Genomic DNA, 24816 nt, shown 5'->3' on the forward strand with positions numbered 1-24816 from the left:
ACGTACGGCTCGTACATACAAAAATGCAGTGTGCAATTCAATGAAAGGCTTCCCTTGTTGGTAAAAAGTAGAAACAGCAAGGGATATAGTAAAACTTCAGTTATTCAAGATCCTGAGAAAACGAGAAATTATTTTTTTAATACGGAGTGGTAAGTTTGATCAGTGATCATATTACTGCAAGTGATTCAAGCAAAATGCAGTACAATAACCCCAAATGCTCTCATTTTTCAAAAAAGATTACTCATTTGTTTCACTGATTATTCCTAAAAAGAGTCGTCTACGATCTCTCTAAAGCTGTGACCTGTCAAGGCACAAAAAAGTTAAAAAATTGAGGGGCTGTAATAAAGAAAAATTCGAAATATCTGACATCAATTGCTTAATACGCAAAGTCCACAAACTTGGGTGTATGTGTGGCTGAGACTGCAAGTAAATATTCCTAACGAGAGAAAATAGGAAGTACGATTACATTCCATAAGGAAATGCAAATGGCCACCAAGGTTGCCAGAAGAAGTAGACGTAAGACAAGTTACAAACGATGAGCTTGAGTCTAGGATTCATCATTGGAATCTTGTTGACAGCATGAGAATGTAATGAACAGAAACTTTAAACTTACTAAACCGACGGAGAGCGAGCTACCTCAGCAAGAGTGAGGCCGTCACGTATTAGTACATCAGCCGTTTATCAAATAATTAAATAAAAGAGATATATTTGACTTCGCAACCCCTCATAGCATTCATTTAATTCTTATTAATTATTGCATTCATTAAATTATTGTTTGGGGGCAATAATCATTCCTATAAGTATCCGTTCGAAAAATATATCTCTCTTATTTTATCGCTTATGTGGGACTATAAATATATTGACAATATTTTATGATGGTTCTATGATGCTCAAGGAATCACTCTTAAATATATCTGTTTTCATATCCTCAAGAAACATAAACTTAGCACCTCCGATCTCTTTCAGCTCCTAGCCTAATTTCCAAAAACACTGCGGAACGCTCTTCGTTCGATCGTAAGACTGGAGTTGAGAATGTCAATTCTAACAAAAAATCGCATCGATTTCGAATACAATAAAATAACTGCACGGCATTATTTCAGGGATCCGAATTCACTTAATTGAAATCGCACTCTGAATACAAAATGGAAAGGGTGAATTTTTTCGCATCGAGACAATAACGCACACTCGAATGAAATCAGACGCAAGAAGCAAGTTTTTTGACATAAGAACCCTCATGTCGTCGGCTCGACAGCAGAATTGAGTTATGCAAACGATCCGCTTTCCTCCTCGTCTCCCGGGAAAAGGCACCAGCCAATAAAATTCCAGCATTCGCGGAGGAAGGAAGGCCTCGCCTCTTGAAATGTTCTCCTTCTCCTTGGGAGTTGGTGGGGGGGGGGGGGGCGGACTTCTTTTACCTTTAGCGCATTGTAAAACGGGAGGGAGGAAAAAAGTTGGAATGAAACGAAGGGAATCCCCTCCTACCGCTCGTCTCCACTTGCCTTCTCAACCACTCGAATCGGGAATCCCTTTCGCTTTCTTGCGCGAAATGAAAGCAGGATGGATGGTGTGGACAGAGTGACGGGCTAAATGCTTTATTATTCATCCACTCGAGAACGAAAAAAAAGATTTTTGAGCCGAGAGACGTCGACGAGACGGATTGGAGGGAGGTGGTGGTAGAAACGAAGACGACGAGACGGATATTGAAGGGGATGAGGATTGGTTGTGAGAAGAAGTACCAAGTCGTAGTAAGAAGATATGCCGCTTCGATACGGAATCATCAGTGTTATCTCCAGTGTTAAAATAAGCGCTTGCGATTTTCCACGATTTTCACATTCATTCCCGGCGTAAAATTGTACCTTGAAGATGATGCGGTAACATTGAAACCTAGGTCGGGATTCTATTTTATAACCGCGGAAATTTGAGAGCGCTTTTTTCTAGGGATGGACGGATCCAGGATTTTTTCGGATCCGGATTCGGATCGGATCCTTGATTTTCGGAGCCGGATCTTTCAGACCTGATATTTTCGGATCCAAATATATTTTCAAATTCCTGATGCTGAGATTCCCCCTATGATTGTTCAATCTTCGCCCTATGTGCCAGTCGTATTTTGACTTTTTTATTTACCACGGCTGAAATTCTCCTACGTAACCTCTGCGAGAGCTTTCAAACAAATTGTGTTCATGAGTAGGACAAGAATCGCATGCGACGGCGCATTCGAAGATAGAATCGGAACTCTTTCCATCTATATGGGACGTTGCATTCACTGAAGCTATTATTTAAAATTTCGGATCCAGATCCGATGTCTTCCGTGACTTTGGATCCGATGTATCCGATGAATGGCAATATCCGCGGATATCTGGATACGAAGTATCCGATCCCACCATCCCTACTTTTTTCAATTTGAAAGAATCTCATAGCATCATCACTTTGGTTCTTTGGATTGTATTATCTTCAATAAGTTTTGTGTAAAAGAGTGAAATTTTAACACTTGAAATGAATTGGTGGTTTGAGGCGTGACTTGGTGAAATTGCTTCATTTTATATAAAAAAACTTTCACGTGTTTTTAATAAGAACCAGTTACGTCGCTGTGTAACATCGCTATCTCGACCCTAACACCTAGCATCGATTCCATCCTGATGAGGTTGCACAGCGGCAAAACTGGTCGTTGGTAAAATCAAAATTGGTAAAAAAAAGTTATTTATTTAACTTGGTATGAATATTTCAGAAATATTTTCAAATACTTCAAAACAGATTAGATATAACAAGAAGATACTTTCCTTAAGTGTACGAAATACCAATATAAAATGCATATAAAAAAACCCTTATTTCTAGAAGCGTTATAAAAAAACGCATAAAAATTATCGAATTTTTTTCCATCCCTTGATCTCATAATTTAATAATTACTATATATAAGACTTAAAATAACATATTCTCACCACCCTTAATATGATCAAAATATTATACCAAGATAAATTTTATGAGAGGGATGGGGTTTAGCAGATACGAAGACAATGAGGAAGCAATGAAATGAATAAAAAGATGTTATATGGGGAACCATTAGAAGTAAAAAAATATATCGTATCGACACGGAATCATTGTTTTGGCGTTTTTGCCCAAAACCGAAATTTCAAAATTTAATATGTATGTTTCTAAGATAATTTCAAACAAGTCAATTTAAGAAAATAACTCAACCATTCATTTTTTCCATAATCATTGTAGCAAAAAGTGTATAAAACAAGCAAAATGTTATTTATTACCACCATTTGGTTCCATAATAGAGTGATTACTTTTAATTAATTTTAATTTACAGCTTTTCAATATCCTTATTAGTAATCATAAATACTGTACCGGAAATCGGGTAACTTGAGGAGAAAATTGATTAAGTGTAATCTTGTGGTAGCAGGTTTCAACAAAATTTGACTATCCGTGTTCATTTTACTACAAAACGAAGGTCTCAAAGTCTTTTGTGTAATACATGCATGCGTGGCATGAAAGTATTGCAATGTTGTTAACTACTATTTCACAAGGCGAATGGGTAATGATAGTCTTAGAAACAAAGACGAGGAGTGAGCGATGAAGCGGATGAAGGGAATGAGTCGTTAGTTACCTACCAACTCATGGTAAAGATATGTTACATCTATCCGGTATTATCATTATTATTTTCAATGCATTTTGTTTGGAAGAGCCGAACGGTAGCAATTAAATCTCATATTCCTGTGAGAAATGCAAACGCTTGAAAAGAAATACTTCAAAAGTGGAATATTTTTCATTAAATCCCACAAAATAATATCATTAATTAACTTCCTCCTGCTATCGTAACCCATATCAAATCAATGGAATGAAAACAGGCAATTATATGCCGAGTATCCCGAATTAGTATATTTATTGTATTTCAAGAAAATTCCCACCATTTGAAATTGATGAAAATTCACGTGAAAAATCGTCAATATTTGTCGTGGATATGACGCCAAATTGGAGTGGTTACTCTAAATTGGACTGCAAATTTAGAAATTCTCATTGACCTTACCTGGATTCATCAATATCATGCATCATACTTACGCAAATACGTTGCATAGGAAATTTACGCATAGATTATGATTAAAAGATATGAAATATATAAATAAATTCATTAATTATTATCAGTCCAAAACAGACCCATTATTAAACATATTTGAATATTACCTCACGTACTACGATATTAACTATCAGCGTGACAAAGATGACTGCTATAACCGTGTCATGCAACCGCATCCTCAATGAATGAATGAAATTTATAAATTGCCCGGAGTTTACACTCTTAATGACCAAAAAAACATATATTATACATTTTTTGAGCAGCATAAATAGGAAAATTAACCATTTGGAACTAATGTAGTGAAAAAATTAACTATAAATTAATATAATATGCACAATTTAAATGGCTGAATGCATAATACTTAGGAAATCATTGAACTAAATTCATCTGCATACTTTTTCAAAGTTAAGAATAGAAGAACTGCACTAAAATACAATAATATAATCGGCTAACATAGCTAATTCAAACAAATTAATAACAATATTTAGAAGCCAGAAAGTAACATAATACAATCTATCATGTTAAACTAGTAAAAGAAGAAGAATATTTAATGTTTATGGGCAGGTTGTTCCAGATGACACGCAGTGACCGAGAAAGAATTTCGGAACGCCGTTGTGCGATGTCTAGAACAATGAAGGTACTCAGGATCAGATCGAGTGCACACTCCCCGAATAGAAGGTTCCACAGAAAATGTGCCGTATAAATATTTAGGGGATTTCTCTATAAGCGACCAGTACAAATAGAATCCGAGGAAATATTTCCTTCGGACTTCACTGCTAAATATTGTAATGGTTCAAGCCCCATTACGAAGTGCATTTTACTCGGCGCATTTATTCCCTACCATTTTACCCGCTTCATTCCTAAGAACTTTCCCAAACCCCCCCCCCCCCCACAGTCCTCGGCCCGTGGAGGAAAGCGTGAATGAGTAAGTGGGATGAATGTGGTTACGCCGATTATGTGAGGTTGTGTGTGTGTGTGTGGGAGGAGGGGAACTCGGGTTTTTCCCGTGAATGGCGTGTTACTCCTCCCTTTTCATTGTGCGTTACCCCCACCCCAAGTTGAGGGATAATAAAAAGGTGGTGCGCGAAGAAGAAGCAAGATACTTTTGTAGTGACTGTCGGGCGGAGCCCATGCCCGAATTTTGGGTGCGACACACGGCAGAGAAGACGAGGGGCCCAAACAGATCACGAGACTGATTGGTCTGAAAGAAGAGACCCCCCCTGTCCGAAAGAGCAAGGACCAGCTGAAGAGGACGCATTATCTCCGTTCCGGATGCAGCTTCCTCCAACAAAGGAGAAAGGAGTGCAGTAAATGGAACGAGAGTTTGTTGGATCCAACCTGGTCTAACCTCGGACAACGATAAAGTAATTAATCGCAACTATCCCCCCCCCCCACCAAAGCCCCCTCTTGGCTCCTGCGAAGTGTCAAGACAGACAGTCACGAAACGCACCCGTTACTCAGTAAAAGTGAAATTAACCACCAGAGTAAAATTAAAATTCGTTGGGATGGACTTTCATTTACCTCCCCAGTCAAGAAATAATTGAAAGTGTATCATTATTTACGTGTTCACAACCGAACTTTATTTTGTTGTTGTCATTTGCTAGTCTGATTTTCATCTTGAAAATCAAGTTATATTGTAGTGTTTTTTTTTATCATTGATGTTTCATAAATTGCTCTCACCAATTCATACTTCATTAGTGTATCAGAGGGTTTCTTTTGTTTTTGTCATATGCGACCTTATTTGTTTGAATTATATTTTGTTTCGCTGAAAGTGTTGAGTAAGTGTTTTGTTTTTATTCCTTCACGGGTTATCTTAAGGAAAAATATCCCTCGCCTTTCCTTTCGTCCCGTTCGTTTTTCTTTCCGTGAATGCGTTGTGGAAGAGTACATAAGTGCCCGAACGTCACCCATCAGGTTGAATCGGGAACCCCCCACACGCAATTATTTCCAAAGAAGGGGAATATTTTTAATTTATGTGAATTGCACGAAGAGAGTGGCATAGTTTTGTCCCGTAGGTCCCATGCGGGAGGGATTCACGCGGATTTATATATTTTCTTTTGTTTTTGTGCGACATCTCCCCCCGGTTCTATTTTGGTATCCGGGCGAGCCAGGGGAGGGATGCCACAATATGCAAAGACAATGCCCAATAAGGATATACATATGCGCATACCGATTTCCGCGCTTTGCTCTTGACTAGACGGTTGAAACTGAATTAAATAGGGCGAAATGGTGTATAAAAGATGGAAAAAGATTATGAAAGGTAATTGAAGTGAGGTACGAAGGATCTCAAAAGGGCTTGAAAGGTAGAAAAAGAAACGGGTGAAGTGGGAAACGGTGCCTCGCCACGGCTTCCCTTTGCTAATGTGGCGGTGGGCGAACCACGGCTCTCTTCAAACAATCGGAAAGAATGGAAAGTCATGGCACTGGAATAAAATATTTTCAGTGGCAGAGATAAGAAAACCTAGAAACGTATTATGGGCCCAAACGCCACATTAGAGGACACACTAATGATAGCAAATTGTAATATCATATTGCACAGAAACACATCTACCGATTTGATCGATAGATTTTTCTTCCTTATAGGAAAATCTACTAAAATTGGTAGCATATTAATTGCGTATTGCTTGGTTTCGTTAGTAGTAGGACCTGCCCGCCTTTGTGACGGTGCAGGATTCCTCGTCCCGTCCTTCCTTCCCCGTCCTTTCCTTGGAGGCGTCGTCGGGCTCCTATCGCGGCGGCGCCTCCTTTCCTTGTTCCTTTCTGTCCTTCCCCTTCTGCGGGCGAGGAAAAAAGCTAATCGCTTATAGTCCTCGCCTCAGGAGTGTATCCAGCGAACCCGACCCAAGGGTTTCGTTTTCATTGCACAGAAACACTAGGGTGTTCGTTAATTTTTTAAGTTTTCGAATGATGAACAAATAATGAGCGTATAGGCAACCCGCGTGTCACCAAAAGCGTCTGCCCTGGGATGGCGCGCGCTCATTCTTGGTGCGATATCCCGGGAACCAAATGGCAGAAATGAAAGAAATTTTAGGTGATACACTACAAATATTTAGCGAGTCGTTGTAAAGAAACAGAAAAGTGATAGAATTATCCAAGAGTGACATCATCATTAGTTATGTCCGAAAAACGCCCATAACTTCTAAACTTTAATTACGATGCGGCACGTTTTCCCGGTATCCGATCACTAAAATAATTTACACTATTTATTTTCTCACCAAATGGAACAAATTTATGGGGATTCCCAAAAGAAATTCGAAAGCTTTAAAAATAATAACCAGCCTACTGAAACACATATTACATATGGAATCAACTCATTTGGCGTGATTTGTAGGAACAAAGAGATATTCATAGAAGAAAAAAAAACCAGTACAGTTCCAAAAAGGTGCTGTCTTTTAGACTAGCTTCGGCGGATGTAGCGTCATTCTCCAGACAAACAGCAAGATCAATGACAATATCGAGCCTTTTATATCCAATAGCGGGAGAATCGATACATAAAAGTATTACAGTGAGGAGGGAAGAGCGGAGAGAAGTTCGGGTGGCAATGAGGCTAAGTGGGGGGAAGGGGGAGGAAGGAAGAAGCCCTATAAGGTTTGTAGCAATGTACAGGTGTTTTTTGTCCTACCTTGAAAACAGATTGCATGTGCATATACCGGCAGACTAATATGAAAGGCCCTTGTTATTTAGCGACGTCTCGATCGCTACGTGCGATAGAGTGCTGTCATTAAATCTACAGGCCAGTAAGTTGTGGAAATTTTAATCATAGTCGAACGGGTAACGACTCTCCGGCAGATGAGCATAACTTTAAATAAAGCACAGTAGTCACCAACATCACCTTTGCAGAACTTGCACTCTAACTGCAGATTAAACTATGATTTTTAAGAGCCATTTTCGGCGATATGGGAGTGCTAAGCGAAATTAAAATCGCTGAAACTTGTCGATTTATAAATCCCAAAGTCAAACTCCCATCTGTAGTACTAACTCCTACAATTTCAGTCATTACTAATGCATCATAGTAAAAAAAAGTTGCCATCGGTCATTCACTGCAAAAATCGAGAACAGGTTTGAGTGTGTGGAAGACTTCCTGCTACGTACAGATATTTCCCAAGCGAGAAAATGAGAGGGCGTGACGTTCATCATAATTAATAATGATTTCAGTGAATCCATGCGAAACTTCAAACCTTCGAGGCGAAATTCGACCAAGAAGATGTCCACCGTTTTGAAAAAATCATACCAATAGGCACCGTAATTATTGGCAGGAACTTTCGCTGTCGATTAACACGTTCGTTGAAAAAATGTAACGAAAATCACCCTCTGAATGTTTGGAAACGTGAACATGATGGGAATACTATGAACACTGCTCAGGCGTCAGAGAAGGTGTAGAAGGAAGAGCTGAAGAACGTGAAACGAATGACGGATAAGAGCAATGACGATAAGGCTCCCGACATGTTGGGCAGGCAGGGAATATTGCTCAGAGAGGCAGCGATAGGTGGATGATATGCCTATGAAGTACTTATGACGTCAAGCAACATCTAAAATGCATGCATAAAATCACGAATATTATTCAGCGAAATATGGACTAGAGGGAGAATGAGTTCATGCAGTCGTAAGGGTCACCAGGTCAAATCGTCAAAGAAAAAATAATTAACTGCACTAAGCAGCTCGCATATGCAACGATGAGAAATATTATTTAAGCAGTGATTTTAATGCCGTTTGAAAATTATAGAACTAAAATATCCAATCAAAAATCAAAAATGAAGGGAATTTCTAGGCGTTCATACGCTAAAGGTGACGACTTATTTATCAACGACAAAAATAAAAGCCATAGAATAGAATTGAATGAGTAAATTTGCCCAAAAAAAACTGCTGTCTCATAAACGCAAGCAAAACGTGCTTTAAATTTCATTACAATGGATAATTACGTTAATATGGAAACCAACATTCAAGAAGAAAATAATTGAATTGAAGCCAGAAACTAGACACCGCTTTGATCTCAATTAACCTAAGCGAGGAATTAGATAATCACCAAACGAAAACAAAAAAAAAAACACCGCGATACGAAGCGAGCATCTGTCTCTCTTAGAATGTTCCCATACAAAAGCAAAAATTTGTTCATAATTCAGCTAGCATTCCGGTAAGACCAAAATATCTGTTTCGCCTCTTTTAGGCCATTACAACGGCCCGGATGAACTGCGGTGAAGAAGAGATAATTGGCAATAGCTATCGCCGGAACTTCAAAAGACAACCTCTCCTGGTGGTGCATTGCATCCGAAGAAAACCAGTGAAGACGTTTCTTTTATCACCGCTAAAGAAACAAATGGTGGTGTAAGACGAGCCACAGCCGTTGTCAAATAAATACAATATTTTACCACTATAAATTCTTTGAAACTGGGAATGACAGCTATTATGGTAATACTTTAAAAGATTGATTAAATTAGGTTGACTTCACTTTTATAAATCGGCTTACGCAATGTAAGTAAACTCATATAAGCAGTGATAATACAGGAAAAAGAGTGAATAAGTTTAAATAAAGATACAGTGCCTTGCGAATAATATGATTATTAGAAATGATCAAGGTTGACTTTATTTACACTGAAATTCCATATAAGGTGCAAATAAGAGTATTCGCTGGGTTTTGCAAGTAATGCATCAAAAATTAACTGATAATTTATTCCGAAACGTTATAATGTGGAAGTAATGGAATATTTCTGAGGAACATGAAACAGGTAGATAATAGCATAACACTGGGTAACCTATTAATTGACAATTTTTAGCACAATATCGATCAGGAGACCACAAGTTAGCTAAAGTAATTAATATGCTAAAGCATTAATGAGATAACAGAAATTAGAGGTACCGTTGCAATAAATACTAAAATAGAATTTTCAATTATGATTTGAACATCGAGGGTCGTTATTGTTACATTCGAAAGAATTTAAATTTATTAGCGTAAAATCCAATACATTTGGATAATGTGGTAATAATATGCGAGGAAATTGGGTAATCCATCCAAAATAATGAAATGGCCATACTAGTCAATTCTTACGATAATATTATCGATACATGGCAGTCAATAGAGGTGGGATATTTGCAATTAAATAATTGCGGCTTCGACGGTGAGGGATGTGATGAAGTAATTATCCAATTATCACGAGCATTCTGAAATATTAAACTAGAGCAAACGGATTCCTCCTGTATGGAATATAATGCAATGACGAGAGAAGGTTTACAATAATGATTTCCGTGTTTCGCTATTTTTAAATATTTCTATTGATTCATTCATAGCAACCGGTATCTTTCATTGATTGAAAAAGTAATATTATTTAAAATCTTTTCAGTCACTTAGATACCGTTAGAATAAATTTGCATTTTGACCATAGGTGTCGTTTTTGGCCATTCTTAAGATCTGAAAAGCACCACAAAATCATTGATATGTATCTGCTAAAAGAAGATGTTAAGGAGATCAACCACGAGTGAAGCAAATGAAAACCGTCTCGTCTCGGGAACTAAAGTTAATTAAGGAAAACTCTCAAAGTGGTAAAGTGCCAGTTCATGAAGGAGAAGAGAAAACTAGACCCTTATGACTCTAGTAGCAATGAAAAAAATGGAGGGGTAGCTACAAGTTCACTTAAAAAAACAATTATATAAAAAATAATGATGAAACCTTAAAACATTAACCAGTATTAATACAGTAGAGTTCATGCTAAAAGGAGTAAACTGAGAACTTAAGCTGTGCCCTAATCAAAAGGTATGCATCGGCCGGGAATCGAACCCGGGCCGCCCGCGTGGCAGGCGAGCATTCTACCACTGAACCACCGATGCTTCATGAGTACGCAAGCGCAGTGTCAAAATTTAATTAATCTGAGTTCATTTCCTTTATCCATTGCTACTCACGGTTCCATATCCTAAATCTGAACTAAATCTCTCGGACGAAACGAAACACAGGCAATGTTCCGCACCGGAGGGACCACGTGCTTCTCCTTTGAACGGTTTACTTTCGGCCCAGGCACCGAGTACGAAGTATGGTTGAATGAAGAAGAGGTTCGTCCTACCGCCTCTAGATGCATGGAGCATTCATATTTGGAACAAAAACAGGAGAAAAGTGAACGCAAATTGCATGCATGGGTATGGTACCACTAATGCGAGAGTGAACCGGAGTTTTTTATCGTTTTGCGTTGATTATTGTGATTGGTTGTTTACGTAACCATAAGCGAATCATAATTCAAATTATGGCAACCAACGGGTAGACTCTGGCATTAAAGAGTCACGTACGCAGTTCACGTTAACATTTCGGAGTGGGAATCATTGGTGCACTGCCGTCGTCATTCGTGGATACGTTTCTTAGTAAACTGCGCGTAAATACGTATTTGATTATGTCGTAATAGACGATGGGAACGCAATCAATCAACTGTGGTATTGATTTTTTGCACAACATACCTTGTGATTGTAAATTGTAATTTTTTCGCATAAATTCCATCACAAAATTGTATTTGAAGGAATATAAATGGCTATTGCTTAAGGAATGGTGAATTGAAAATATTTCTGGTCCCAGAGCTGAAAATCAAAAATAAAATTTTAAAAAGCGTAATTAAATAAAATTAGTTATCATAGTTGCATTAAAAGCTGAGGTTAAGATATGTTTATACAATACAAATATCATTATTTCCTTCGCACAAAACGTACGGTTGCATTCAAATTAGGTTTCACTAATAGCTCCGAATCTAAAATAATGTAGAATTATTAAACATTCTTCATTTCCATCAACGGTGAGATTTATTCGAGGAAAATATCTAGGCGCTGTTTATCCATGCGCTAATAAGCAACACTCCTTGGCTACCAAGCCGTTGACATACTACTGTTGTTAAAAAACGGTGAATACATTACAATGACGTCACGACTGGATGAGCAACGCAGTATTCAGTCGCAATGCGAAGAAGATGAGATGATTTTTGAGCGCAATTTTTTAGCCTCCCAGCAATATGTCAAGAAATGGGTCGAAAATATTACTTCTTATGCCCCTCCACTCAACTTCTGGGATCGAAACTTAACTGACTATGAGAGCGGAGTTTCGATTAATTTAGTTTCGACCACTTATCGCCGACCTTCTAGAGGTTAACACTAGTATGCCCTTCTAAAGTCAAGAAGATCTCTCTCAAGAAAATATGTCTCGAGACATTATGTAGTATCAGAAAGAGGCCATCCATGAGACCCAAATTTTTCTAGATATAAAATAGTCACAAAGGAGTAAAGATAACCACTATTCGAGGTGGTGACTCAGGTGCTGAAGTGCAAATGGTTGTGGAATAACAGAAAAAAATCGAAGTACGACTTCCTCATAACTATCTTCTGAGCTCAATCCAAAACCATATTTTTGCATTGTATCGTACTCATTCTCTATGAATACACAAAAACTGGAAATAATAGTATTTGAGAGTAAAACTCATGCTATACTACAAAAGATACTAACGTGGAAAAATACTACTGCAGTTTCAATTGTCATTATCCATGGACTTCCACAAAGTCAACTCGTCAACAATCAGTTTTATTCCGTTTGACAGTCATTTAAATCAGGCAAGTATGTGAATTTTAACGATAATGCAAAAAAGTGAATTTCGTAAAATAAGTTAACATTATTTTTTTCGTAAAAAAAAAAATATCGCCGAAACGGAGTAAAGACTTGATAAATGCTTTGGAAACCCTCCGCCATCAATTTCAATGATGAAGTGGTTCACTGAATTCCGTTGCGATCTAACCAGCACAAGTGATATCCAACATTCAGGACGCCAGAAAGAGGTCGAGACGCTAGTAATCGTCGATAAAATCAATGGGATGATGCTAGAAGATCCAAGGATGAAAGTGCGTGAGAATACTAATGCTTTATGCATCTCAAATGAGCGCTTACGTCACATTTTAAAGGAATATTTGGACATGAAAAAGCTACACGCGCGATGTATGCCGTGATTGGCCATATTGAGCATAAGCAAAACCGTACCAAACCCTCAAAAGAGAGTTTAGCGATGTTCAGTCGCAATCCGAACGTTTTTTTTTGCGCCGTTTCGTAATCGTGGACAAAACATAAACCATTGGAATATAGCAGGGACCAAAGAACAATTAAAACTAATGGTTTCTGTGGTTGGACGGGCATCAAAGAAGGCGAAGGAGGATCTGCCGCTCAAAACGGTCATAGCTACAGGGTTTGGGATGCACGTGGTGTCATTCTCATAAATTATTTTGTTAAGAGTGAAAAGATCACCAGCAAATGTTTTTGTAGCTTTTGGAAGGATTTCATATTGATTTGAAGGAGGAAGGAAAAACGACCGCATTTGAATGATAAAATAGAATTGTTCCATCAGGGCAATGCACAGGTGCGCACACATTTAATCACGATGGAAATAACGCATAAATTAATCTATGATTTGCTAATCCACCGAGAATATTCTCCAGATTCAAGCCTCTGTGACCATTTTCTGTTTCGGTAAGGGATTTGGGTCAAAGCAAGAGGACAAATCACTGAAACAGACGCCTATTTTGAGGACCTTTGAAGATAAATGCTAAAATTTAGAAGAAATTAAAAAATAGGAAAAACGTTGGACCACATACATCGAGATAAAAAGAGCCTATGTGGAGAAATAAAACACTCTTTTGCCGAAAAACATAAATTTTATTAAAAAAAAGTCACGGCCCTATCAAACCACCCTCGTATTTACCTAGAGAAAAGCGTTAAAGTTCATTACCTCGTCTGTTTTATTGGCAACAAACCGAGATAACATTGTATACTTTCGTTATTTCCAAAGAAAGACGCAGAATGGCTTCTAAATTTCCTTCAACCTTCTTATGCAATTTAAATTCCATTCCTTCTATCAAAAGATTGGGATTCATGCTGCATTCCTAGATTTCAAGAAAGATCACTAATGCACCACTTTTCTATAAATAGTGACTTGGCCTTTAACGTTTTTCGTTTGCAAGAGATTCTGACAGTTTTGTAATCTTTAAATACTCAAATAAATATGCGGAAATAATGTATACAACTTTCTGTTTCGACGAATGGAAAAGAAACTATTTCTTTTCAAATAACGAGCGGGAAAAAAATGAACCGATTAAATGCGGGTGCTAACCCAGAAACGTGAAATGAATTCGTAAATCTATGGAACCTTTTCATCTTTGTGTGGAAAGGCAACACAGTTGGGAGTTCCTAAATGGATCCAATATGTTTTCATTTCATCTCCCCGAGAGTATCCGTTTAATGGCGTGCGTTCCATGCCAGAACGTATGGGATAAAGGTCATGAGTGCAGAAGATGTGAAGAAGGGTGTGGAAGGAAAATCACCAATTGAAAACCCGACTGAAAAGGGTAAGCCTTCGGAATAGCCTGAAGAGAAAGTTGTACATGTACGAAAACGTATAACATAGTAATACACCCGGCTTGGGGTGGAGGGAAGGTGACTGGAATTTAACCGCAAAGCAGAGATAAGAAATAACATTATTCGGCTTCTATTCATGCGGTCGAGGTTAAAATGGAAGACTTCCAGATCACGTGAATCCTCGCTTCTGCATAGGGAGGAAATTTTGATCAAGAGTGAGAATATTGTGGTTGAGGTGAGTGTAGATTATAACCAACCAAGTTTAAATGTTGATGATAAGTTTTACACCTCTTAACTGTCAACAAGAAGCAGATTTTCAATTGCCTGATTTAGTCGGCTTGGTTCGGTCGATTCATAGGAATTTTAACCAACTATTATTTAAAAATATCATTCGGAACGGCAGCATTTATTAACAAAAGTCACTGATGACGGCAATATCTGCCGTAGGAGCCAGAAATAATCCAAGGTCACACCTGATAACAATTTCCTAACAATTTTGGGTGAAATTATCAAAGTTGATTTGGCAGTGCCGAAAAATGTTGCGGTCAATCTGATTATTTTTGCAGTGGGCTTTATGACGAAACTACACCAAATCGCTAATTCGCACTTATAATTTTTTCAAAAAAATAGTTAGACCACTTTTACGTTTTACACCTCCGAATTGTCAACAAGAAGCAGATTTTCAATTGTCTGATTTAGTCGGCTTGGCTTGGTTGATTCATAGCAAAGAGATATTTTTCTTCAATGAAGTATTTTTAAATTCAAGAATCCATCAGGAATGAATAAAAACAGCCCTGGTTTTAATTTTCATTGTATTCACAGCTTTCATTTCACTGTGAAAATAATTGAGCCATGATTTTATATGTTGACTTCAGCCTTTCGCGACTACGCAGAAACCTTAAGTGCTCTATTTATGCATTTTGTAATGGCATTAAAAGCAGTTAGAGGAAAATTGAGACTTATAAACTAATCTTGGGAAAGGGGATGCTTTAAATGAAGAGAGAGTAAATGCAAAGAGGAAAGAAAGGATATTGAAATCAATCGAAATACTTGTGGTAGAGATAGTGAAATTAAATTGAAGGGACAACACGATATCGTATCATTATGTCTCATTTAAAATGCTATTCCACGATATCCCTCCGAAAAAAGTTGCTTTCATGAGATACATAGGTAAAAAATTATCATTTTATGCAAAATTGTCTGAGTTTTGGAGGCTTCATTTTGGTCCCTTGCAGATTGTGTGGTTGTCACGGCGCCCACTGTATGAATAGACACACTTATAACTAAGTATAGAAGTTTATAAATAACGCGGAAAGGAATGACATCGTCCGTTGAATTTCTACACCAAAGGATAGATTCTGGAAAGAATATGCCGTGAGTACGGGCACCATTAAGATCATTAACTGAGGCCACCAAGATACATTATGAGATCCCCCTTCGCAGTTAATTTATTACCTTAAATCTATGATTGTGAATAAAATGGCTCAATCAATTTATAATATTTTTACATGCATGGATTTTATCGGGTTCACCATCGGGTCAAGCTTTCTACGGTCGTCGATGATTCGATGATTGACTGGGCCATGGAAACGTTGCCCCGATGGAGAAACCAAAAGGAATTCCTGCAACTAGCTACCAGTAAAGCGTGTGATCCAAAATGTTTTCGAGCTAACTATCGAAAATTTATAACCCATAGCTTTGTCTTATATAATCCATACATTGGATAATTAGTTTCTCTTTCATGCACTAATGTATATATACCACTACAACTATGTATAACACCACAGCTAACTAACTATAAGTTCATATACAACATGTTTTTGGTTCTCAAGGGTACTTTTGAATAGTGTATAGACCGTGCATGCATGTGACGGCTTACACGTTGGACAAGCTAAAAAGAGAATAAACGAGCGAGAAACCAAAGGAATGACACCAAGAATCCGTTGGCTGGAGTTCCAGACGATTCTATTTCTCTTAATTCTCGGTGAGAAAACGCCGTGGGTGGGAAGAAACGAGAGAAGAGCTGGGTGCATCCTTCTTTCGCTCGCATCTTTTTTCTCTCTCTCTTAGTAGAAGGAGCCACGGACACTCAACGGTCTTTTCAACTCCGCACGCGATGAAGAGGAGGAGCTGGCTTGCTGAATGGAAGTGGACGAGATGCAATCGGTTTGACATACTCGAGGTGGTGTCTGAGGAAGGAAGGAGGCGCGGCTCCCGCACCACTTGAGATGCAACGGCCGTGCAATCGGAGAAGCTGCTCTGCACCACTGCACCCTCCACATTCAAGGATAAGAGTCTTTATTACAAAGGCCCACTTGCTGTTCTCACCTTCCGCGCCCACGGTGAGCAGGTGACATAGGGGATACCTCGAGTCTAAAAAAACTAGGAGAGGGTTGATATCATAATAGCATTACGGAAACAACATGATGCCTCGAAAATTATCCCACGCGCGCTCTTAATAAAAAATAATACTACCTCTATTGCAAGAGAAGAAGACGACGCGTCCACGAGGATGTACGTAAGATCCAGGAAACTTCCATCGCACCAGTTTAAAAAACAGGGCAGCGTTAATATAAAATTAATAATGTGTGCGGAAATAACGTGAGACTTGAGAAAATTATTCCACGCTCGCCCTAACAAGATAAAACAGAAAGAAAATATAATTTTGTATAAAACATGCCATTCTAAATTTTGTGGAAATTTTTAAATTCCAAATTATGTAGAAGCACACGATTCGCACGGATATTACTTAAAACCCTGAACTAATACCTAATATAACCTGTGCAGGCCAAATGATATAACTGAGAGTTACAGCAAAAAACTACAATCATAAGCAGTTGCAAGTACTTCAGCACACATTACTACATTTAAAAGGTTTTGAGTTTGGAAATAATGAATCATATTATGTAAATTGAAACTAAACGCATTAATTATAATTTTTGCCGCATCATTCTTAAAATTGGAGGCATGTCATCATCGACTGGTAAAAAAATAAGATAAGTCATGCTTGAGGCTCACTTGAGGGGGAAAACAAATAATCAGATAAACTTAATTAAAATTTCAATGCAGAATTTTAAATGATAAGCAAAACAAATTAAGTAATTATTCTTAGCTGACTTTAATAGAATACTGATTTATGCTATGAATAAAGTGAAAAGCCTATAGAGTAATACAAAAAAAGTTTTGCGGAGAATGAAATTAACCCAAACGAAGATAGCTTGAGAAAAAAACAATTGTAACACAAAATACGGTAAAAATAAGAAAAGTCTGATAGAAAATGTAAGTTGGAGGAGGGATAAGAAGAAAAAAATGGAAACGGCCTCAAGCATACAATTTAACTAAAAAGTAATATTTTTTAGTTTCAAAAAATATTGAAAAATCAAAAAACAAAACCTAAAATTCGTTGTAAGTGCATTGGTGTAGAGCGACAACAACTCCCAAGTAAATATGTTTTGTATTTATCTAAATATGCACAATTAATTTTTAGCCTTTTTTAAATCAGCAATGCCTATATTTTGCCTGCATATAGTAAAGTTGTTGTAATATTTCGTATAGTAAGGTCGATCTTAAAAGTTAAAACATAAGGGAAACTTTAAGAAATCCTTCCCCCAGTAAAACTAAAATAAAGTCTCAACTAAATGCATAGCAAAAAAGATATATCGGCCAACTAAAGGAAAATATGCCTTCGTTATGCAAAAAGAATGCTCGTGCAAGCCTTCTGCATATCAACCCTGAAATATCCCCCCGAAAAAAAATCCTGTTCACGGTTGAGATGGCAACGGAGGGAAAAAATAAATGCCTGCGACACACACGTGAAGACGAAGTTGAGTTAGGGAAGGAAAAGAGAGTAAAGAGTGGGCAAATCGCGTTTCGTATTCAAGGTGCTCTCCGTTATGCGGTTTTACCCCTGGCTCCACTCAAAGGGGTGGTTATCTCAGAGAGGAGAAGATACGATAAGAGGAAATGATAAAAAGGGAGGAAGACTCCAATTCCGGACGCGACGAACCTTAAAGGAGAAGCGGGAAAGGGAGTTGGCGAAATGAAAGGGGAAGGAAACGATAACGACGTTTCGCCAGCATCGATTTCACCTTCTTCCGTCCTCGGCTACGGAGATAGAGAGAGACAAGTGGGCTAGGTGGGACGGCGGTGGGAGACCCGACCTTCAATTCACACACTCAAGACAGTGGCAGACAAAGGGCTCATTAAAAACAGCGGGCCTGTTGCCAAATACGTCGGATCCTGTGTAGCTGTGAGTCGAGGTGAGGAGGGGTGGGTGTGGTCGGAAAGAAACGGCGAGGAAAGGGCGTTGAAGAACGGGGGTTGAAAGGTAGGAGCAGACGAGAGGGTGAGGCTAGGATAGTGTCGAGGCCGTGACGTACTCAATATACTGTGTGGGTGTGGAGAGACAGGGTCCGCTTGAGAGTCACTTGAGTCGATAAAAGTCGTTTTCAAGGCTATTCATATTATTATAGAAGAGGTACAATAAATACCAGAGTGGTCAAGTATTAAAAAAATTAAATTAGTATTAGAATTTTATTTTCTTCATTAGCTTGCTTAATTTTGAATTTAATTATTAATATATTTTATTGGATATTTTTAATATTAAAATAACTTATCCAGGAAAGGTAGAAGCGAGCTATTCATCCGTATTCCAAAATCTCGTTTGAAGTATTTTCTTAAGTAGGCGAAGTAATTTTGGTTCACGCCAAAATTTTTTAATGAATTCAATGATTTGGGAATGGCCATATTAAGGATAAGGACATGGAACGTCATATCACTTTGCAGCTGTGGTAGAATAGATGACTTGAAGGTGGAAGTACAAAGAATTGACGTCGACGTATTAATACTCAGCGAAATAAAGTTTCGGAGAAGGGAGACTTTTGGAGTGGAAACTACAGAATGATTCAAACCGGACTAAATGGTACTCCTGGAGCTGGGAACAGGGCCAAGAAAGATTGCCGGTATGCGTGTAAAAGCGTCCTCCAGTTTCATGAAAGAATAGTGAAGAGGGAGACCAAACCCGTACCTACTATGGTGGAGCAGATTTGCATGCCTATATCATATTATGAGAATGAAGAAGTGGATGACGTCTACCAAGATATCATGGAAGTAATCAAGCCGGTAAGTGGAGAAGAGAATGTTTTTATGCCATGTGAATAGAATGCCGTCATCGGTGGAGGTACAGTTGGAAAATTAAAAGGGAAATACAGATTACGAAACCGAAATGTATAAGTAGAAAGTTTCCTGAATTCTGCACAGTACACAGGTTTGTAGTTTTCAACTCTTTATTCAAAAAAGTGAATCAAAAACTCAGGAACCAGATAATGCATTGGAAAAGCTATCCCAGGGTGGATATCGATGTGATATTGATACCGAAGTGACCATCACTAAGAGATGGAAAGAATATCTGGAAGATTTGCAAAACGGAAAGAGTCTAAGAAGACCTTGAACCAGCCGTACAACGCCACAAGTAATATACAGGACCAATATTGATTCATGAAAAAAAATAATAGCACAAGAGAAGCAATATGGGACATAAGGCTGCTCATAGAGAAGAGAATTGGAAAAATAAGCCCATTTTCGTTGTATAAGTACACTGAGAGGTATTCACAGTGACATAATAATTCATCCACAACGTACACTAAACCAAGTAGTCGTTATAAAATGCGGACCCAGCTGTGAAGAAGCAATAATCGGCAAACGAGTGGGTCACGCCTCTGCTTTTCCACCTGCAATTTTCAAAGTATACAATCAAGAAATCCATTAATGAAATCAAATAAAAGCCATTCGGAGTGAATATGCACAGTAAAAAAATATTATGCTTCGATTTGTCGATGACATAGCAATAATTGCAAAGTCAGAGAAGAATTTTAAGAATATTCCGGTAAACATGGGTGGGATAAGGAGTATATCAACTAAGAGAACACAAGTAGCACTCAGATATTTGAATGCAGCAGAAGAGAAAAAGTGAAAAACAATTTTAAACAGGGAAAAAATCTGGAATTGGTGAATGCCTTCTGCTCTTTGGGAAGTAGAATAACTAGTGCTGGTAGAAGCTAGAAACAAATTGTATACAGAATAGCCCAGGCTTAGTTCCACGAAAAGAAAGTTCTACTTTCGGCGAAAATTCAAGCGTAAGAGTAGGAAAACATGCATTGGAACTTACATTAGGAGTACTATTCCTCACTAAAGTGAGGCGTAAATAATGACAAACGCGGAGAAATCAAAGGTAGAGGCTTTTGACGTGTGGTTCTACAGAAAATATTGATGATAAGATGAATCGATCGTGTAATGAGGAAGTCCTAATAAGTGTTATAGAGAACGGAAGCCTCGCGGAAACTTTGATAAGAAGATGAAATAACCAATGCGGCAATATATTGGCATGAAAGCCCGATGAAGAGAATCGTCAAGGGATAAGTAGATTGCATGAACGGGGAAGGAGGACCTTGAAGGAGAGTGGACTGGAGATCTGCGTCAAACTGTGTTGACTACTGATGATGATGATGCAACTGATAAAACCATTGCCGCAAAAGAAATAAATTCCAAAAACGGTGTTATTATCCCCCTATCTATCAGAGTGTATCGATAAGAAAAGGTAACCCGAGCGAGAAAACAATTGTGTGTGAGAGACTGCGGAGGTCTGATGAGAAAAAGTGGCGAAAAGAAAGGGCTAGTGGGTTTGAGGATGGGGTGGAAATGCTTTTGAGGCCAAGCGGCGGGAGGGGGGGCGAACGGCGCGGCGGGTCGCACACGACCCGGTATAAACACACGGACAGGCAAAGGAATAGATAATGGCAGCGAGAGAGAGAGAGAGGGGGGGACAGAGAGACAAAGGGAAGATGTAGGGGTGGTGGTTGAGCAGGTGGGCAGTGTGGGTGAGTGGGTTAAGCGGTGCCGTTGGGATGAGAGCGAGGACAAACGGCAGGTGAAGTGAAGGGGAATGGCGAAGAGGAACTGCCTTTTGTCGGTGACACAGGGAGAGAGAGAGAGAAAGCACAAGAAAAGGTCCTAAACGAAACAAACCGACCAAAAAAGAGGAGGAAAACAAACGGGGAGAAGTTAAATCACGAGAGAATGAAATGGTACGAAGTAGGAGGAGAAAAATAGGAGTTCCGAATGCCTACGCCGCTTGCTTTTCTAACGACGACGCATGTTATTTTCAAAAGGATATGCCGATCTGCCTGTATAGCGATGCCTATCATTCTAATTTGCAAGGGAGAAATGACTTTAAATTTATAGATACAAGACCTTGAAAAGCTAGTCATTCTCCTTTCATGAATCCTTACATTCGCATAAATGAAATGGGATTAAAACTAAATATTTCCATCACAAACATGTTTTGATGCTTTAGCCTGTATGGATAGAATACCAGGAGAGCAGGTTAACTCATGAATTAATCTACAAAATTTGTAACAGCTGCAAGCTGGCAATCGGTAGATCTTAAGCTTATTTATCTTTGGCAAGAGTGCGGGGATTATTTTTTCTAACTACACAAGTACAGAATGCAAGATGCCGCTGACAAAATTTACGCTATAGATGTATTTTACGCTCACCATTGACAATTTGTGTGAACAAACAATCAAGTGGAAATGGTGATGGTTTTCCGGGTTTACACCGCGTTGATACATGTTTTGCGGACGACAGTTTCGGGCGCGTTCCAGCTCCCGTCTTCGGGGTTTTGGACCCGAAGACGGGAGCTGGAACGCGCACGAAACTGTCGTCCGCAAAACATGTATCAACGCGGTGTAAACCCGGAAAACCATCACCAATCATCTAACCGCGGAAGCGTCCGTAATAATCAAGTGGAAATGCTTACAATACCTCGAGGCTAATAATTAATAGCAATAGTTTGCCACACATAGTGCCTCTTATTCACATCAGCATAAACAACTACCATTATTTTAATCGCAACCCGTATGAGATGAAATAGATGAGGAATTTTGGTGTACATGACAATAAATTGTACAAATGTGATCGGAAAAAAGAGAGACGAAAATGAAAGTATTGATTCAGCATGGAATGATATGAATAGCACCATAAATATTGCCAGACAAAAATGCGAAACCAAAATGATGAATTTTACTGTGAAATGGTGTAAAAGGTGACGAAATATTAGGAATCATTGGATTGATCAAACTTTTCCTGATACCTGAGCGAAGAGAGAAAAGAATATTGGATTCTCAAGCAGTTAGTAATTTTAACTAAAATAATTTTATCTGTACTCATAAATATCAACTCCACCCTTCAATTATCACTTTTTCTGAAGACAGAAGATAATTATTAGCTATTCGTATGTCTTCCATGCACTCAAGAAAGTAATATTAATGAAAAAAATGTAAAAACTTATACCTAAACTTTGTACGACAAGATTCCGCAATCGACAGTTACATAATTACTTTGAGCAGAATCGTTAACGGATGGAAACGGTGTGCATAAAAGTCCTCAGGATGGTAGCACAACTGTAGAAGCTTTTTAACGGCATTCCTGTTCAGTTATATCGACCAACCTGCGGGAACAATAAAAACCTCTCTAATTAACCTATTGATCCAGTCAATAAAACGTTAACATCAAAATTAATTATATCAATACTTTACGCAGAGGAAAAGTGATACATGACGATACATTGAAGAAAAAGCAATGGGAGAAAGAGGCATGGTAACGGATGTATAAATTCGCCACGAAGGAGAACTAAGAGGAAGGGAAAGGGAACTCTTTCTCTCCGATGGAAAAGGGGACGGCATGGAGGAGTTGTAACAATGTTTGAAACCCAAGGAATACCTAAAGTAATTTAAAATGACCATGACATTAAAAATATGTAGACGGAATGCCATTAAAAATACAAAGCAAATTAATGAACATCTTGCCTTTAGATATTGAATTCTATCGCGGTATTTAAACATAAAGAATTGTGTTCACCGAAAAGCACTGAAAAATTAGTTATTCTCATATTACGATTAACATTTAAAATCCCAAGCATTTTAATAACTTAAAAATTTCGAAAGATTTTGGCGAATTTGTGATGAAACAGACTTAAAATAAGGTAAATTATTGATTTCAGTATTTTTATTGCTTTTAGGTTGGTGAAATGTTGCGGATATGCAACGCTAGGAGTTCTCCGGTTCAAATGAGTCACTATCTCTTTTTTTGGAACTATATTATCACAACGAATGATGAGCATTTCTTTGACAGGATAATGTATGGCGATTAATGAGACACCTCACGATGAATTTCAGATAGGGTAACACACAGGAAAATTAGAGGGAAGTATATATTCGGCAGGGAAGAGAATGCTGAGGGAGTAAAAGGCAAAGAAAGGGAATAAGGTCTCTCTCATTTCGGTGGAAAGTGGGGGGTTGAAAAAACAGTTTGAAGGCCATTAAGGAGGGCTTTTTAAAAGGGGCGATCCGGGTGAATGTTTCCCGGGACTTCATCCCCATCCTTCCCGCAGAGCGAACGACCCCTCCCAACGAAATGGACACACTCCTCCTTCTCTTCCTCAGCTCCTCATTCCAAACTCGCATGTCCGAAGGGGACGAACCAACTTCATTCTGGAGAGAGTTTGAAAATGGGCGATAAAGCATCTTTCAGTGGTCCCGCCCAGACCCAACTCGAGCTGTAGGGAGGGAAAGGTAGGTGGGAAGCCGTGGGAATACTCTTACCCTCCGAAAAAAAAATCGAAAGTTATTTTATTTTTACAGTTGATGGGACCAAACCACTTAAACGAAAAAGACACCTTCCACGGAATGAAACATTTTCATTAGCCCGTTCAAAACTTCCCATCGGGCACATATCCATGGTTACGACATCACAGCAGCCTTTCGCTGATCCTTACATATTTTTAGAAATTTACTTGATAATGCAGATATTTCAAAGATATTGAATTATAAAATACACTACAAAAAGTTCCTGAATACATTTATGGTATTATTGGCAGGTTTGGTGCCATAAGCACGATTTCATTGCCCACTATATACAATTGTAAGAAACTTTTCATATGAATCATAATTAAGGCCCTCACCATCTCTGAATATCTATAACGGGAGATTCCTAAATCAGCAGCAAGAGAAATGCTACTTTAAAACTTTTCAGATGTTTAAAATACAACTTTCAGCAAATTTTTTCGCTGGTATATTTGCAGAAGGAAGCAATGAAAATAGCTAACTATTTAAAACAAAATAATTGAGTTATTGAGGGAACGATCGCGTGACGTCTAACAGAAACCATTAAGCAATGTTTAAAGAAAATGCATGCAAGTAGGTTGAAGGTTTTAACTACAAAAATTCTATCACAGAATTTTTAAAGTGATTGATTTATGTGAAGTTGGTAAAAAGTGATTTAAGACCTTTTTTGTGTGTTTCACCGCTAATTCTTTAAACAGATTGTT

The 24816-nt window shown here is 38.3% G+C and overlaps 1 non-coding gene across 1 annotated transcript; it reads right to left on the minus strand.

Annotated features, from left to right (window-relative positions):
- Positions 1 to 10823: 10823 nt before the first annotated feature.
- Trnag-gcc lies at positions 10824 to 10894 on the minus strand. Its single transcript has one exon. It is a non-coding gene; the product is annotated as a tRNA-Gly (tRNA).
- Between the last annotated feature and the right edge of the window lie 13922 nt (positions 10895 to 24816).

The sequence above is a fragment of the Ischnura elegans genome, chromosome 5 (genome assembly GCF_921293095.1).
Source record: "Ischnura elegans chromosome 5, ioIscEleg1.1, whole genome shotgun sequence".
NCBI lineage: Eukaryota > Metazoa > Arthropoda > Insecta > Odonata > Coenagrionidae > Ischnura > Ischnura elegans.